The 16,084-nt window shown below is 39.9% G+C and overlaps 1 long non-coding RNA gene across 1 annotated transcript in view; it reads left to right on the top strand.

The window, feature by feature from the left end:
• The first annotated feature begins 8,345 nt into the window (after window positions 1-8,345).
• The window catches only part of LOC110328780, a 30,479-nt gene continuing 22,740 nt past the window's right edge, over window positions 8,346-16,084 (top strand). The window contains exons 1-2 of the long non-coding RNA XR_002380888.1: window positions 8,346-8,708; window positions 8,816-8,926. This is a non-coding gene — a long non-coding RNA (uncharacterized LOC110328780). The remainder of the gene's footprint in view (window positions 8,709-8,815; window positions 8,927-16,084) is intronic.

Genomic DNA, 16,084 nt, shown 5'->3' with positions numbered 1-16,084 from the left:
CAGCCTGCGGACAGCCGCCAGGCGAACACCCCTCCTGGGCAGGAGAGGCGCAGGACGATAGGGTCCAGCTGCGGGTCCCCTCACCAGTCCGCTCTTTCCCCGGCAGTCTTAAAATTATTTTTTAATAACGGGGGAAAGAGAAAGAAAAAGCTCTTCCCATTATTCCCTCCCCACATAGCTGCAATGCATATAACTGGCCACGAGGATGCTGCTACAACTTCAGATTCGGAACCACTTGAGGTTCAGATGTAAGGGGTTGAAAAGATCTGTTTATGTTTTATAAGCTTCTGCTCATGGTATCTGGATTTAATATCAGAATGACTTCAGATGAGTGATTTTTTTTTTCTAGACTTATCAGTCTTGCAAAATTATTTTGGGGAGGGCAAAGGGAGTGAGAAAGAATTTTACTGTGTTGGCTAGTCTGGCCAAAGACTCATGTAAGTTGGACTGGCCCAGAATTTATAGCAATCCTTCTGCTCCAGTCTCCTAAATGCTAAGATTACAGACGTTGAGACATCATGTTTAGTTATAAGATTTTTAAGGTATGTGCTATAGAAGCAGACACATAAGAGTTTTGAACCACCACATTTTATAAACCACCTTGTTAACTGAACAAGATATTAAGTCTATAAATAAAATATGGCCTTGTAGATAGTAATAGTATGACTACCTGTTTATATTCTCACAATAAAATAACTTTCTTTGCTTGTAGTACATTTATGATTGAGAAACTTTTAAGCAACTAACTTCTGTTTACTAGAGCTAATCTCCTTACTTCTTGAAATAGTTGATAAGAATACCGTATGCATGTCAGCAGTCATTGTAAAGACTCAACAGGTTAGGTTTTACATGATGCTCATGGGCTTCAATATATTTGTGAGGTCAAAATGGGGTTGGTATGCTGAATGGTAAAGTCAAATACCAGTGCTGCTGGGGACAGAGTAGATTATGTACATCAGAGCAGTAAGGAGAGCAGCACAAAAGACCCACGAGGTTAGCTGGACACACAGTCTCCTGTCCCAAACTCGGGACTGAAACCAGCAGTAAAGGAGAATTAGGCCTCAAGGAAAATAGATGTAAAGATGTAAAGTCTTGGGTGAACCTACAAAAGTCATTGAAGGGAGTTTACATTAAATGAGGAGAAAACTTCACTCCAAGTGGTGTTTGAATTTTTAAGTTTGTGTAGTGATAGAGTATTGTTGTCTACTTACTTGACCAAATATTTACAAAGTTCTCAAACATAATCTGGTATTAACTTTAGCCTTTGAGATGTCCAGATTCATGAGACTTTTCACAACTTCCTGGATGATTGAAATCAGGACACCTTTGCCTTTTAGCAGATTGTATTAATATTTTTCCAATGTCTCAATTTTCTTTTCGCTAATGTGTTTTTATTTGATGACCCAGAATAACTTCTGGACCTTTCCTTCCCCCCACTCCAACGGACTCTCTTGTTCTTCATGGGAGCTTTTCCAGGGTGTGGCTCTCCATTCTAGAGTCATTTCACTTATTTTCACTTGTTCTCAGCTGCCCTACTCTTGGAACAATCACTGGTTAGTCTGCTAAAAACCTTCATTTTTAAAAACACTTTACATGGATAGTTTATTTTACAGTCACTGAAATCAGCTGAATATTATTTGACCTCTGCTACTCTTCCCAAATGTTAGGCCTTTGATTCAGACAGAAGTGACTTGTAATTCACCTAAGAAGACATGGAGTTTTCAAAGATTTAAAACCTATCAACAGCTTAAAATTTGTGTGATTTGGTCTCATACATATTTTTTTTAATCAGGCACGATTAATTTCATATGACAGTTTATAACAAGAAACCGTTTCACATAGATGTTCTGTCTTTCCCTTCAATGTAACTATGAACTACATGGAGATGTGGCCTTGCTCTCAGCGTACCATATCTCTCAACTAATCTTTTCCTAATAAACTACATTTGTTCTTGACAGGAGATGAGGTTGACAAAGCAGATGATATAGCACAGTAAGATTTATAGTGGACTTGTTGGAAGAATCAATGAACAGAGGTTTGATTGCTGCAAAAGCTCTATTAAGGAAATGTGGAACACTGCTGTGTGAGCTAGATTGGATTTCAGTCTAGGGAGGTTGAAAGGCAATATACCTCAATGTAATTACAATATGAGAAGTTGTCATCCCTTGGATGAGTGACATTGGGAAAGCAGAAATGTGAAAGCATGCCGGCAGTAGCTATTCATAAAGGGTTTTCTTAAAAAGAAGTAAAGGACAAAAGGGAACATTAGAAATCTGTAGTAGAGAAGAAGTAGAGAAGAAAAATTAGAGCACTCATAAAGTACTGAGAATAACATGGTCTGAGGGTGGTATGTATGGGGTAAAATTCAGTGAATGCATATTCAGCCATGAAAAAGAGGGTGATATTCTGCCCCACACGGAGACATTGAAGAATAAATCTCCCACTCACCTATGAGACAACTTTATAAACACTGAGATGGGTGAGAATGCTAGTATAGTAAGTATAATGCTAGTTTAACAAGTATTAGGATGTCCTAATATGACTTAGCATTTCTAAGATTTATTAGATTATGTGTGTGTGCATATGTGTGTGCGTGCATGTGTGTGTGCGTGCATGCACACATTGCACAATAATCTGAAGGATGTCTTAAAATTTTATAAACCCGGATGGTGGGAGGCATCTTTCTCTTTAAAAACATGATCCACTGTGAATACCTCTGACTTATTTCTGTAGTCTGACAACTCCTAAATATGCAATCTCCCTACCTCCATTGAACTTCAAAATAATGTGATCAAATACTACAAAGCAAGTGTCTTTATTTCACAATTCAAGGACACTTGAAACAAACCAATGTCCCTGCTTGTCACCATTTTTTCTCTTTTGTCCACTTACCAGTAAACTAAGAAATGGCCTGACCACGCACCTCATGGCTCTAGAAATCAACCCCTGATGATTTTCTTCAAGTTTACCTAACTCTCAAGCCTGTCTGCACGTTGACTGTGTGCCTGATTATCTTACGTCTTGTTTGTAACTTCCTTTGCTAAGTTTTAACTGAGTCATACAGATGCCCTCCAAATGGCTCTGCATGACGGAATCCACTTTCATCTGCCAGGAACAGACTCAACACAAGAGTAATTGGTTTGTTCTGCAGATGCTCCCTGACATCTGATATTACTCAGATGGTGCATCTGAATGGTTGACAGAGCTCATATTGGCTCTTCCTGCTATAGGATGGTTCAAGCCAAATGGGCACCTAGAGCCTCCTACTCATTGCTTCTCCCAACTCCCAAGCCAGAGTGATCTTCTAAAATCTAAGTCTGAGTTTGTGAGTTCTTTGTCTAAAAACCTTCTGGCTCCCTCGTTCTCTCGTTCAAAAACTTCTTACACATAACAATTGAAGATCTGATCCCTGCTCCTCTCCATCCTTATTTTGACCCCCTCAGCAACGTGACTGCATGGCCCGCTTAGTGTGAAGAGCTGGCTGTTTGTCACATCCTCATACATGCTCTCTCCTCCAGTCTCAGTTCTTATCTTCAACTATGGTAGACCGAGAATGTGTTTTCGTTTTGTCCAAAAGTATTCCTTCATATTCTTACTCCAAACTAGATAGTCTTCATAAATCTTCCAGTATCAACAGCTCCTCTTTCTCACTACAGTCATTTCAGTGGTTGTCAGTTTGTCTGCTTCTTGCACCATGACTACCAGATGTAGGTTATTTTTCTTTTATTATTATTTTCTATTACTATATAATATAATTGTTTTCATTATGACATTTTTTACAAGTATATATCATTCTACTTTGCTTCTATTCTATCCATAGATACATTCTCTTGTGCAAGCCTCTTTCTCATGGTTGTCCCCTTACTTCCTCATATTTTCCTAACAGTCATCCTTCTGTTTTATTATATATATGATATATACATATGTATACATTGTAATGTATATCATACATATGTATTATATGTGAGATATATCATATACTTATAATACATATGATATAGTATATACAATTTATAATACATATGATATAGTATATACAATATGATATAGTATATACAATATATCATATGTACTAATATAATAGATCCATGCATTTTAAATTTATTTTATGTATATGGGTGTTTTGCCTGTGTGTATGTCTGTGAACCAGGTGTCTATCTGTTGCCCTTGCAGGCCAAAGAGGGGATGGGATCTTCAGGGACTGGGATTAAAGTTGTATGCTTGAAGGCTGTGGTGGCTAGAATTTGCTTGGCCCTTGGAATGGCAATAGTAGGAGGTGTGGCCTTGTTGGAGTAGGTATAGCCTTGTTAGAGGAAGTGTATTACTGTGGTGTTGGGCAATGAGACCCTCCACCTAACCATGTGGGATATAGTCTTCTGCTTGCCTTTGGAACTTTCAGCTTCTTCAGTACCATGCCTGCCTGGACACTGGCATGCTACCCACCATGATAATGGATTGAACCTATAAGCCAGCCCCAATTAAATGCTGTTCTTTTATAAGAGTTGCCTTGGTCATGGTATCTCTTTACAGCAATGGAAACCCTAACTAAGACAAGAGTACTGGGAGGTGAACCTGAGGTCCTCTGGAAGAACAGCAAGTTCTCTTAAATATTAAGCCACTTCTCCAGCCCTAGAAATGGGTTCTTTATAGTATTTTGTCACTTGGCCACATATATACTGTATAAAATCACAAACATCCCTCTGATAAAGGTGGTTTCAAAAGGTGGCAGGATTGAAAATATTTAGGATAGGTATTCTAATTGATATAATTGTTATATTCAGAAATCTAAACAATTTGCCACTCAGTGAAATACAGCAAGCCAAAGTTATATACCATGATCCTCCTTCTCATCATTATTGCCATCATAATCCCTTCCTACAGCTCTATTACTGCACAAAGATACAGGATTCCACAGAGTGAAAACATCTATCAACTCTCTGTGCCATTCCTGAGGAAAATGTTTTCATCTTAACTATAGATCAAAGGAACCTGGACTGAAAGGTCATTTTGAGGACCCTGAACAAAACATAAAATCAGATACTTCCAAATTTATAATTTAATGACAGTAATTTGCATAATGGAAGCATCATTGCTTTGCTAAATAATTGCCTTAAATAACATGAATCCCTGACATATTTAAGAGTTCATTTACAGGTCATTAACTGCTTGACATACAAGAAAGTAGGATACTTTATACTCCTAATCTATCAATAAAAATAAATGAGTAATGGAATTAACACATCTGTAATTACAAGTCAGTGGGTAATTAAGGCTGCTTCCATAGGAATTGCTTTCTTCTGACAAGCTATAAGTTGTAACAGATCTGAATTTTATTACACATACTGCTCTGACATCTAACTTCATTTTGCAGCTGTGTAATTGACAACATTTCCATTCCTTATGTATTTCCGACTTGACTACTTGGTGTCTATTTAATAGTTCTAAGTTACAGCAAATCTAATTTTCTACTTCAGCTGTACAGCAACCTTAGAGTGATTTCACTTTTCTGTCGTTTATTCTTTGAAAAAAGTTTCTTTTAAGTTGTTGCCTGGTGCAAATATACCCATAGTTCAAGATCAAATTCATTCCGTCTCAAGTACATGAATGCTTCTTGGCTCATCCACCCATACAAACATCTTTCTCTATGCACTACATCCACAACACGTTGTAATTCCTATTGAGCCTCAACTTAGAATTATCACCATTTCTAGGACTCTTTTATAAAACAAACAAATAAGCATTAAATTGCACTCCTAACTACTATCCTTTTTCAATTAATACAATGCCTTTCTGTTAACGGTATGCTTCATTGTGTACATTTACTTTCTTAAACACTAAATGTTTAATTTTTCAAGACTGTTGAATGGCTTTGTGTTTCTATTAATATTACTGAAGAACATGACAAGATATTGAGTCCAGTCTCAATAGATAGAAGGTCGTCACAATCTTTCCTTCTTGAGTGTTTTCTCTACTTAGTTCCTAACAAAGATGACTTTGGGAAGGAGGGCGTGGTCCCTGTGATATCGTACCACAAAATTTAGAGCTAAGATTAAAGGATGGACTATCCAGAGACTACCCTATTCGGGTGCCCATCCCATCATCAGCCACCAAACCTAGATACTAATGCTCATGCCAGCAAGATTCTGCTGAAGGGACCCTGATATTGCGGACTCTTGTGAGGCTACGCCAGTGCCTGGCAAACACAGAAGTGGATGCTCACAGCCAGCTATTGGATGAAACACAGGGTCCCCAATGGAGGAGCTAGAGAAAGTACCCAAGGAACTGAAGGGGGCTGCAACCCTGTAGGTGGAACAACAATATGAACTAACCAGTACCCCCTGAGTTTGTGTCTCTAGCTGCATATGTAGCAGAAGATGGCCTAATCGGCCATCACTGGGAAGAGAGGTCCCTTGGTCTTGCAAACTATATGATGCAGCACAAGGCAAGGCCTGGGCCAAGTAGTGGGAGTGGGTGGGTAGGGGAGCAGAGGTGGGGGGAGGGGTATAGGAAACTTATGGGATAGCATTTGAAATGTAAATAAAGAAAATAAAAAAAAAAAGAATGGATCTATTCTCATTCTTCTACATGATAGCCGCCAGTTGTGCCAGCACCATTTGTTGAAAATGCTGTCTTTTTTCCACTGGCTGGTTTTAGCTCCCTTGTCAAAAATCAAGTGACCATAGGTGTGTGGATTCATTTCTGGATCTTCAATTCTATTCCATTGATCTACTTGTCTGTCGCTGTACCAGTACCATGCAGTTTTTAATCACAATTGCTCTGTAGTACAGCTTAAGGTCAGGCATGGTGATTCCATCAGAGGTTCTTTTATTGTTGAGAATGGTTTTTGCTATCCTAGGTTTTATCTTACTTTATAAAAATTACTCGTTCTTTGAGAATTTCATGTGTTCATGTCAGCAACCTTTCCTAACTCTTCCCCAATCCAGCCCTGCAAACTTAACTTTGTTTTCTGTTCTAAACACCCCCCCACCCCCCCCACACACACACATGCATTCATGTGCCTGTGTGCACACCACCTTCAGGACCAATTTGTATTACCCAAATATTGTTGGATGCATTGGCTTCTTCCACTTGGTGTGGTTAACTTACTTCTTAGAGAAAACTCCCTCTCCCTCTCTCAGCAGCCACCCAGTACCTTCTTCCAACCTGTTAGTTTTAACTTTCTTTTTTGACATCTTGAAGTCTTCTGAAGACTGCTTTATCTTCAAATTTTTCTTGTCTATCTACTCTAATAGGTATCAACTTGAAAATCTCTCTCTCTCCTTCTCTAACTGTCGGAAGATTTTTTTTGTGTGTATGTCTGTGTATGAGTGTTTTGCCTACATACATGTATGTAGCCCACATGTTTGCCTGGCACACACTGAGTTCAGAAGCAGCTGTTGGACACCCTGGAACTGTATCCATGACAGATGAGAGCCACAATGTTCGTGATGGGAAATAAACTCAGGTCTTTTGCACGAGAATCTTATGTTCTAAACTAGAGAGCCATCTCTCCATCCCTTGACATTGACTTGAACATTTCTTAAGAAATTCTTACCTAGTGATAGCAACAGACTTGTTTTGTTTCTTCCACTAAATTGTAGAAAGCTCTTCTGGATAAGAAATTGTGTGTGTTTTTATTTCTTTGTAACTTCCACCGCTGGAAGGAGCAGCAAATGTTTTCAAATAAAGTAAAACAAAGGCATGTGGGCAAAATAATGATGTTGCTATTGCTGCTGCTGCTGCTGTTGCTGCTGCTGGTGGTGCTGTTGCTGCTGGTGCTGCTGGTGCTGCTGGTGCTGCTGGTGCTGCTGGTGCTGTTGCTGTTGCTGCTGTTGCTGCTGGTGGTGGTGCTGTTGCTGCTGGTAGTGGTGCTGTTGCTGCTGGTGCTGCTGGTGCTGTTGCTGCTGGTGCTGCTGCTGCTGTTGCTGGTGGTGCTGATGCTGATGCTGTTGCTGCTGGTGCTGGTGCTGTTGCTTCTGGTTTGTTCACTTTCTTTTGTTTCTTCTTCTTGTGCAGTGCTGAGAATGAAGCAGACCTAACGGATGACACAGAGCATCCTAGGCGCTTCACACATCTCTTTTAAGTGATTTCTTCTTTCTACTCTAATAGTAGTAAACAATAAAACCAGATTAATGTATCTCTACCTTGCTTTGTGGTTTTAGTAAAATAGCTGCCCGTCCTGTAACCAACATTAGGAAAAAAAAAATATCTCTCTACTCCATACCCACCCCTCCAAACTGAATCCTAATGCAACTGATCCTTACTGTTCTTTACTATTCTGCCTTGAAGGTCAGGCTGTCTGATTGCCCATCACATCTTGTTTTCTTCCAACAAAATCTGGACAGCCCTGAGAGGATCAGCATCTTTGCTGTGTACAGAGTGAAATTCAGCAGGCCACCACTGAGCTGGATGACCCTTTAACCTTACAGCTGTGCAACCCTCCAGTCTGCTGTCATGAGATTTTCTCATGCTCATGAGGCGCAAACTTCCTGCTTCTTTTATGGAATCCTCAAGAGTTTCACCAAGACAAATTCACTTTGACATTAGATGAAACTACTTTATACCTCTGGGCATCCAAAGGATACTCCCCACCCCCTTCCCAGCTAGGAAGAGAGAGGTGAGAAAACTTCGTGAGAGATTGTAGGAGCCAGAGGAACAGGGAGTTTGGTGTGAGACTGTGTCTCCTAGGAACATCGGAAGCTACATCTGTAAGTGTTCATCGACATGACTGCTTAAACCTGAGATGAACAAAGATGATACATATAGACATGCTATCATGAATGTAAGGGAAGCTCATACATTCTCAACCTTACAGAAAAAACTACAGGCAGCTAAGAGTCGAAAGCTGGAGAAATCCCCTTCTTTAGGAGAGAGCACAGGAATTGGTTATCCAATACAAAATGATCAGCCCTGAAAATGCATAAAGGTAACGTTATGTAAGTTGACTGAGTTGTGTTTCTGTATGTAGAAATGCACATACATGCGCGCAAGAGTGTGTGCACTTGCACATATGTATTTAACAACTCTTAATGAAAAAGAAGGCCAGGGATTTGTCAGAGAACAAGGGGAAACATATGTGAAATATATATGAAGGGTATTGAGGGAGGAGTAGGAAGAGAAAAATGCAATTGTATTATAATCTCAAAAAAATTTTTTTTTTAAAGAGCATTGAATCCTGAACAATTGGGTAATTCCCTAGACAGCTAAGAGCAACCATGGCTTCCTTTACTAACATGAGGTAAGGACATGGGTAGCAGGAAAGAAGGAGTCTGCATTTCATTCCTGACATAGTAGGCAGAGGAAGGGATGCCAGTCAAGTCAAGATGGGCTTCAGGGGATAAGGGAACAAGTCAGCTGTGGAACAATAGAGCAAGAGAACCACAAGGTATCGGCTTCCCAACTCCCTAAAAGAGAAGCCCATAGTGATTAACTATAGCCACGACTCGCCCTAGCATTTTTACTTTGAACTTAAAACTCAATAACTTACTTGATCTTCTCCATAATTCTGACTGTGGTCCAGTGGCCATTGGCATCAGAGCAAGTGCACCTTTGGCCACTGTTTTTCTCATTTTGTTTATAATCTATGTAATGATATATTTCTGGAGCATGATTGTCAGCATACTTTTACACATAGCTCACTTCCACAGTTACATTCCAAGGACACATGCTGATTGATTGCTACATACACCATTCTGGTAGGTAACAATGTGAAGAGTTAGTCTTATTGGGCCGTGACCCTGCTGACAAAGTTCTGTCATCTAAGAGTTGCTTACCCGAGAAAAGCAAGGTGAACAGAGTTTAGGAGACCAGATAAACAACTTCCTGTTCTTCATGACCACTGACAGCCCTCACTGCAGCAGAGGGATCAAAGTGAAATGTTTAAAGGCAGTGACATCTAATAAAACTGGCAGAGACTCAATGTTAAATATTAAGTTCAGGCTACAAGTTATTGTGTGCTTCACAACTGAGCAAATGTCCAGGATGCTCAGTTTGTTAATGAAAACCTGTTCAATATTTATTAGCTTTTTATTGTTTTATAACGTGCAGCCTGGAAAACGAGGTACATAGGCTCTAGGCTCTCCAATTATAACTTTGTGCTGTCTACCTCCATGGGATTTCTAGACTCCATGAAACTTGGCACCTGCCCTCATTCCCACCTACTCTCTTCTTCCCACTCAGTGAATTGAGCCACTTTCTCTTTTTTCTCCAGCCCAGTCAACATACCGATAGCCTTTTGTTCTTATGCAATGCTCAAATACTGTCACTCAGAAGGTCCTCCCTAATCTTTGTCGGCCATGTTTCATCCCTCTTTCTGTCTCCTGAGGACGCATGCTGAATTTGGCCTCCTGTCAGCTCTCTGCAAGCTGTCAATGGCATTTGTAGCAGGTGCTTTGAAAAGCCATTTTGTCTTTTCCCTTCTTTAATCCTTTGTTTAAACCACTATGATGGACATACTTGCACTGCGTGAGTGTCTCTGTGATTGAAAGTTCATTTAAGTTGTCATCAAGAGTAACAATCATATATGGCATCAGATACAAATAAAAGGAAATATTGATTTAAGAAAAACAAAACAAATTTTAAGGCAAAAGCTATAATCAAGAAAATGAACACCAGCGAGGCTGACTAGATCATGAGTAACCACATTAATTTCTAGAATCTGATGGGTTTGTAACAAAGATACAATTGCATGTAACAAAACACCAATTAATATGCACTGTGTGATTTATTTCTATACATTTTAATATAGATGAAGCTAATTTATACTGTTAGATTTCAGTATACCAGTTATTATTGAAGAAAGTAAAATTACTAAAAACATCATGAAAGCATCTCAGGATGAGAAAATGCTGCTTTTTCTACTAGAATTTTTAAAATTTTAGTGACATACAAATGTATACCTTACAAAAATCCTTGAGGCTTATACATATACATGCTACATATCGCAAATTACAAATCAAAATACTTATTAAAATTCATCAATATCATTTAGCAAATATAAAATGTGTATATTTGGTAGATATGTTTCTTGGCCTCCTGCCAGTAAAAGAATTAAAAGATGAAAACAAAAAAAAAATGCCAGGGTGGAAAGAGGTATTTATACTTTCCATCCTTATAAAGCTTAGCATAGAGTAAGCACTCGACCGGTAATTATTACACAGGCAAATTGAATTAATCAGGTCATCAATAACAAATGAATGAGAAAATTTAGATTTAAGGAAGATCTGAACTGATTCTTTTAAAAATGATCTCACTAATCTACTTATCCATATCAAGGCTTTTTGGGGTCTTTAAGGCCAAAAATCTCAGCGTTACTCATATGTATCATGTGCCTTTGGGTCATACTTGCTCCATACTTGTTCCCTCCTAAACGAGCTAGTCACACACTAGGGAAAGGAGTTGGTGAAGGCAATCTCACTTAGAGCTTGTAAGCAACATCTACTGAAGCCTGCTGGGAGTGAATCATATGTAATGCTAGAAACTATCCGTGAGTCCTCATAGAAATGCACCCGTGTTTCAACAAGGATCATTAGGATCTTGGCACATGGAGAAAGGAAAGGAGTCTTTTAAGCAACAAGAACAATGGGGTAACATCCAGAAGAGTAGGAGCCTTGAGTGGTTTTCTGCTGCTTCATTCTCTGCTCTTGCTTGGGCTTTCCTTTTCTTTTACCCCATCTGTCCACTTACTCCTGAACACCTGCTGCCTGGTAAAGTGATTGAAATTGTTTGTCCTTTTGTAATAGCCTATAATAAGCAACTAAGGGCATCTTATACTATACTGCATCTGAATATAGCTTGCGAAGGAATCCAGGGACTACCATGACCCAGGTACTACAGTTGACACTGAGTGGATTCCAAGAAGGGGTGTCTCAGTCCTTAAGCCTTGGGAGTACTTAGTCTCTGTAGTAATCGGTAGTAAGAATAACAGTGGTGCTCACTATTCCATGGATCCTGCTCATGTCGTAATTCAAATAACCTTTGTCGTTCGTTCCACTATTTTCCATACTCTACATGTTAGAAAATCAAGGCTGGGGAGGCACAGAGACCTGACTGAGGTCATATATTCAGTGAGTCGTGGGTTCACTGCTTTCCAATTCAAGCTCAGCTTTGTGATTTCATCTCCCTCATCTTCAACTCAGCACTCACCAAATGTCCAAGATAAGGTTGTTGTGGTTTTTTTTTTTTTTTTTTTTTTTTTTTTTTTGGAGCTCTCTGAGCTCCTTTGTCATTTAGAATGACAAAAAGACCTTGTCAGAGGAGAAAGTCACAGCAATGAGGGAAGTGAGGGCTGATATCCATGCTGCTCACACTTCTGGAGCCTTGCCAACAAGGTCATCAGAATCTTGGAAAAGCTTGAGATCTGGATACCATCTGCAAGAGGGAATTGGAGACCCGTCACCTTCGAAATACAACTGAACAGAACCTGGATTTTTTTTTTTTTTTCATAGTTTGTGTTCCCTGGGATACGGTGACGCTGATCATCCTCTGGACTTGCGACACCTAGGAAAGATAACAGATTGATTAAGATCTAAAGCAAAGCACCACTAAAACTATAGTGCATATTGAGAGCTCAGGAGGCAGTTAGTCAGGTGCAGAAGGAGCTAGCAGTTAATGATGGTGACTTGTCTGGTGTGAATTACTTCTTTTCTCAGGTAGGTCACCACACAGGACTTAGCAATACAAATCAAAAGCAGAACAAAATGCTCATAGTATTCAGGAGGAAAGGGAATATGTTCTGCTGTGGATCTCGCTCCCCCGGTCCTGTCAACCTTGTTTCAAGTCTCTTCTCTCCTTGGATGCTTGGATTTTCCACTGGGGAAATGGAACCTGCAGACTTTCGCGTGTTGTTATTAGCCATCTTCCCAATGGTCTTGAATGGTTGAAGGCACTAACTATAGACTGAAGGTATGGAAAAGAAGGTATTTCTGTGTCATCTCTATATCCCAGATGATGGAAATTACCTTGGCAGTTGTCCGGAGGCTCTTCTGGTCTTCTCTCTGGGAGGTAGCTTCTGCCATGAACCCATCCTGCAGGCAGTGGGTTCCACATTTGGTGAACACCACACTGCCTTTCGTGGTCTGTTTCTCTGTCAAACTGTAGGATATGAGTTTGTCTCCTCAGTGGCTCTAGCCAAACAGATCACCATGGCTGCAGTTGCTAAAGGATGACCCTGGTCTTTGGCCTCTTGTAACACTTCTCCCTCTAGCCTTTAATGAGCGCAGTCTCCTGAAATCATTAATTTCTAGGCTGACTCCTTGTGTCCAGTTTGGATTAGAATCTTCTCCATCTGCAACCTGTCACCTTGCATCAAATCTTCTTTGCTATAAATACTCAATGTTATGACCTTTTTTACTTCCATCCTTCCCTCTTATCCTTCCTCTTTTCTTTTTCTTCTTTCCTTTCCTCCATCTCTTTCTCCTTTTCTCCTTTCTTTCGTTTGTCTGTTCCTTTTAAAAAGGAGGTTGAAGCGGCACCTCACTGCTTGACTAGCCAAAGATTTGGTCTGCAAATCAGGTTGCCCTTGAACTTTCAGTGATTCTCCTGCCTCTGCCTCCTGAATGCTGGGATCAGAAACATTGCACTGTTATATCCTGCTGTGGTTTCAAATTTAGACCTTGGTTACTATAACAACTCCATTCCTCTTCTCTGGAATAGAGGCTATAACACATTTCTTTGTGATTCTCTTATAGGTATTAAATTCTTATCTTAGTAAGGGTTCCTGCACACAACATCCTGACCAAGAAGCAAGTTGGGGTAGAAAGGATTTATTCAGCTTACATTTCCACATTGCTGTTCATCACCAAAGAAAGTCAGGACTGGAACTCAAGCTAGTCAGGAAGCAGGAGCTGGTGCAGAGGCCATGGAGGGATGTTACTACTGGCTTGCTTCCTCTGGCTTGCTCAGCTTGTTGTCCTATAGAACCCAGGACTTCCAGCCCAGGGATGGTACCACCTACAATGGGCTCTCCCACTTTTGATCACTAATTGAGAAATGCTTTACAGCTGGATCTCCTGGAAGTATTATCTCAAGGGAGGTTTTCTCTGTTATAACTCCAGCTTGTGTCAAGGTGACACAAAACCATCCTGTATAATTAGTAAATGATAAAATCATGGGAATGAATGTGTAGATTGTGTTAATCAATGTATTAAGGCGAAAAGGTAGAAACTACTGAGACATTGAAGGAAGAGATTTTTTTTGTTGTTGTCCTTAAAGATTTTAGGGATATTTGAGGTTCACAGGAGAAATTGATAGGAAAACAGTAATGATTTACAAGTATCAGGAAAAATGTAAATAGAGACAGGCTAGGAAATGTATAATTCCTTTTACTTTTTAGTTTTCTTTTTTCATGAACATGGTATAAACTTGATGATGTTTGAGGATTGTAACAGTAAAACCCAAAAGAAAATAAGGTCTGAACTACAAAGGTGCTCCATATCTATACTAAGGACCTCAGATCTATGCTGAAAACCCATTTAAAAATCAGAATCAAGGAAATTAAATGTACATTAAAAAATTCTGGCAGCCATGGCATGCCATTCTGGGGGGAAAAAACCATTCATTTTTATAGTCACGTAATGTCAATACTTTGTTTATTACAAAGCCCAACTCACTATAATGTCTAGTCTTGTTAAAAGTGACTTTCAGTGGCAATTGATGCTTCAGTTGTGACTGTTTTGAAGAATGCTAATTGGATAATGCCCTCAGGTTTTATGCTGCTCCACTACAGTAAACATCAGGCACCTTTCATTTTCTTTCAAACCACTGATGCATCATCTAATGTCAGAGGTGTGCGTTCCTCCGGTTGCCGGATGGATGCAACGTGACAGTTGGCTAAGCCTGGGCAATAATCTTATTGACAGATGACAGTTGTACAGAAAATAGGAACAGCGTTGGGACATAGAGAAGACTGTCACTCTGGAATCTTAGTCTTATAGCCTAAATTGCTAGAAGAAGAAGAAGAAAACAAAAGCAAAAACAAAATCAAAACAAAACACCAAGACCTATTGCTTGTGCTCAGGGCTAAGAGCATATCATGATCATTTGGATGTTAGGAGATCCAGAGAGGATGTTGCAACATCTGCTTGAAAGAAGTCTTTTAAACTATTGGACTGCCTCTGTGTTCCCCTGCTTGAGGTTTTATGTGGTTGGGTTAAATGCTTTGGTTTATATCATCAGAAAATCCAGAGGCTGACTCAAGGCTTCTGCATATGACTCAGAGAGAGAGGTCACCCCACCCACCTTCCAGCATGTGCTGGTTTTGTTCATATGGGACTACATGCAAGCATAGAACTCAGTCATTCTCACATCACAACCCAAGTGCAGCACTGTTGCTTTTCTTTGAACACTACCATTTCCTAAGGTCTTTCCAGCTTCCTGTCCCTGGAGTCTCTTCACTGGTTCTTCATAGATACCCACATCAGTAGTTTTCAAGTCCTTGATACTTTATAAATTTAAAAATTAAAATTTCATATTCGTAGCTGACTAAGGAAACCTTTTTCCTCCACCTTATATGCCAAGTTTCAATGAGGAGAGACCCCAAGTTTCCACGAGGGTTCAACACAAGTGGAAATAGTACTATGATTTAGTCATCTTCAGGTCCTGGGTCCCTTGGTGACAAAAGCCTTTGAATGTGATGAGAACATTGTGTTGTCATGTCAAGTCAGTCATCTTGAGGAACAAGGTTGTGCATGTGACATTGGAAGGTTGTAGGATTTTCTAAAATCTAGCCATAGATCAACTTCATGAGGGCCACAAGGTAGAAAACCTAGGCTGTTACTTAAGCCTTGATGGTTTGTTATTCTTGGAAATTCTGTGAAAGCATCAGTATGGAGTGAAGGACACTCTAGCTTGGGACAGATTCCTTTGAGAATGCTTTCAGCTCCTTTGTACTCCTAAAGGTCTTGTCCATGAATGAGTGCACATTGCATTCTTCTCCACTCCTGTCTTCCCTCCTCTTTCCCCCTCTGTTCCCTTTTCTTCTCCTCCTGTCTCCTTTCTTTCTCACCTTTCCCTTCCCTTCCGTTCCCCTCCCTTTCGTTCCCCTCCCTTCCCTTTCCCTTTCTTTCCCCTTCCCTTCTCCTCTCTC

The sequence above is a fragment of the Mus pahari genome, chromosome 11 (assembly GCF_900095145.1).
Source record: "Mus pahari chromosome 11, PAHARI_EIJ_v1.1, whole genome shotgun sequence".
In the NCBI taxonomy this organism is placed as follows: domain Eukaryota; kingdom Metazoa; phylum Chordata; class Mammalia; order Rodentia; family Muridae; genus Mus; species Mus pahari.
Note: the sequence above shows the minus strand (reverse complement) of the source record. Positions and strands in the feature narration are given on the sequence as shown.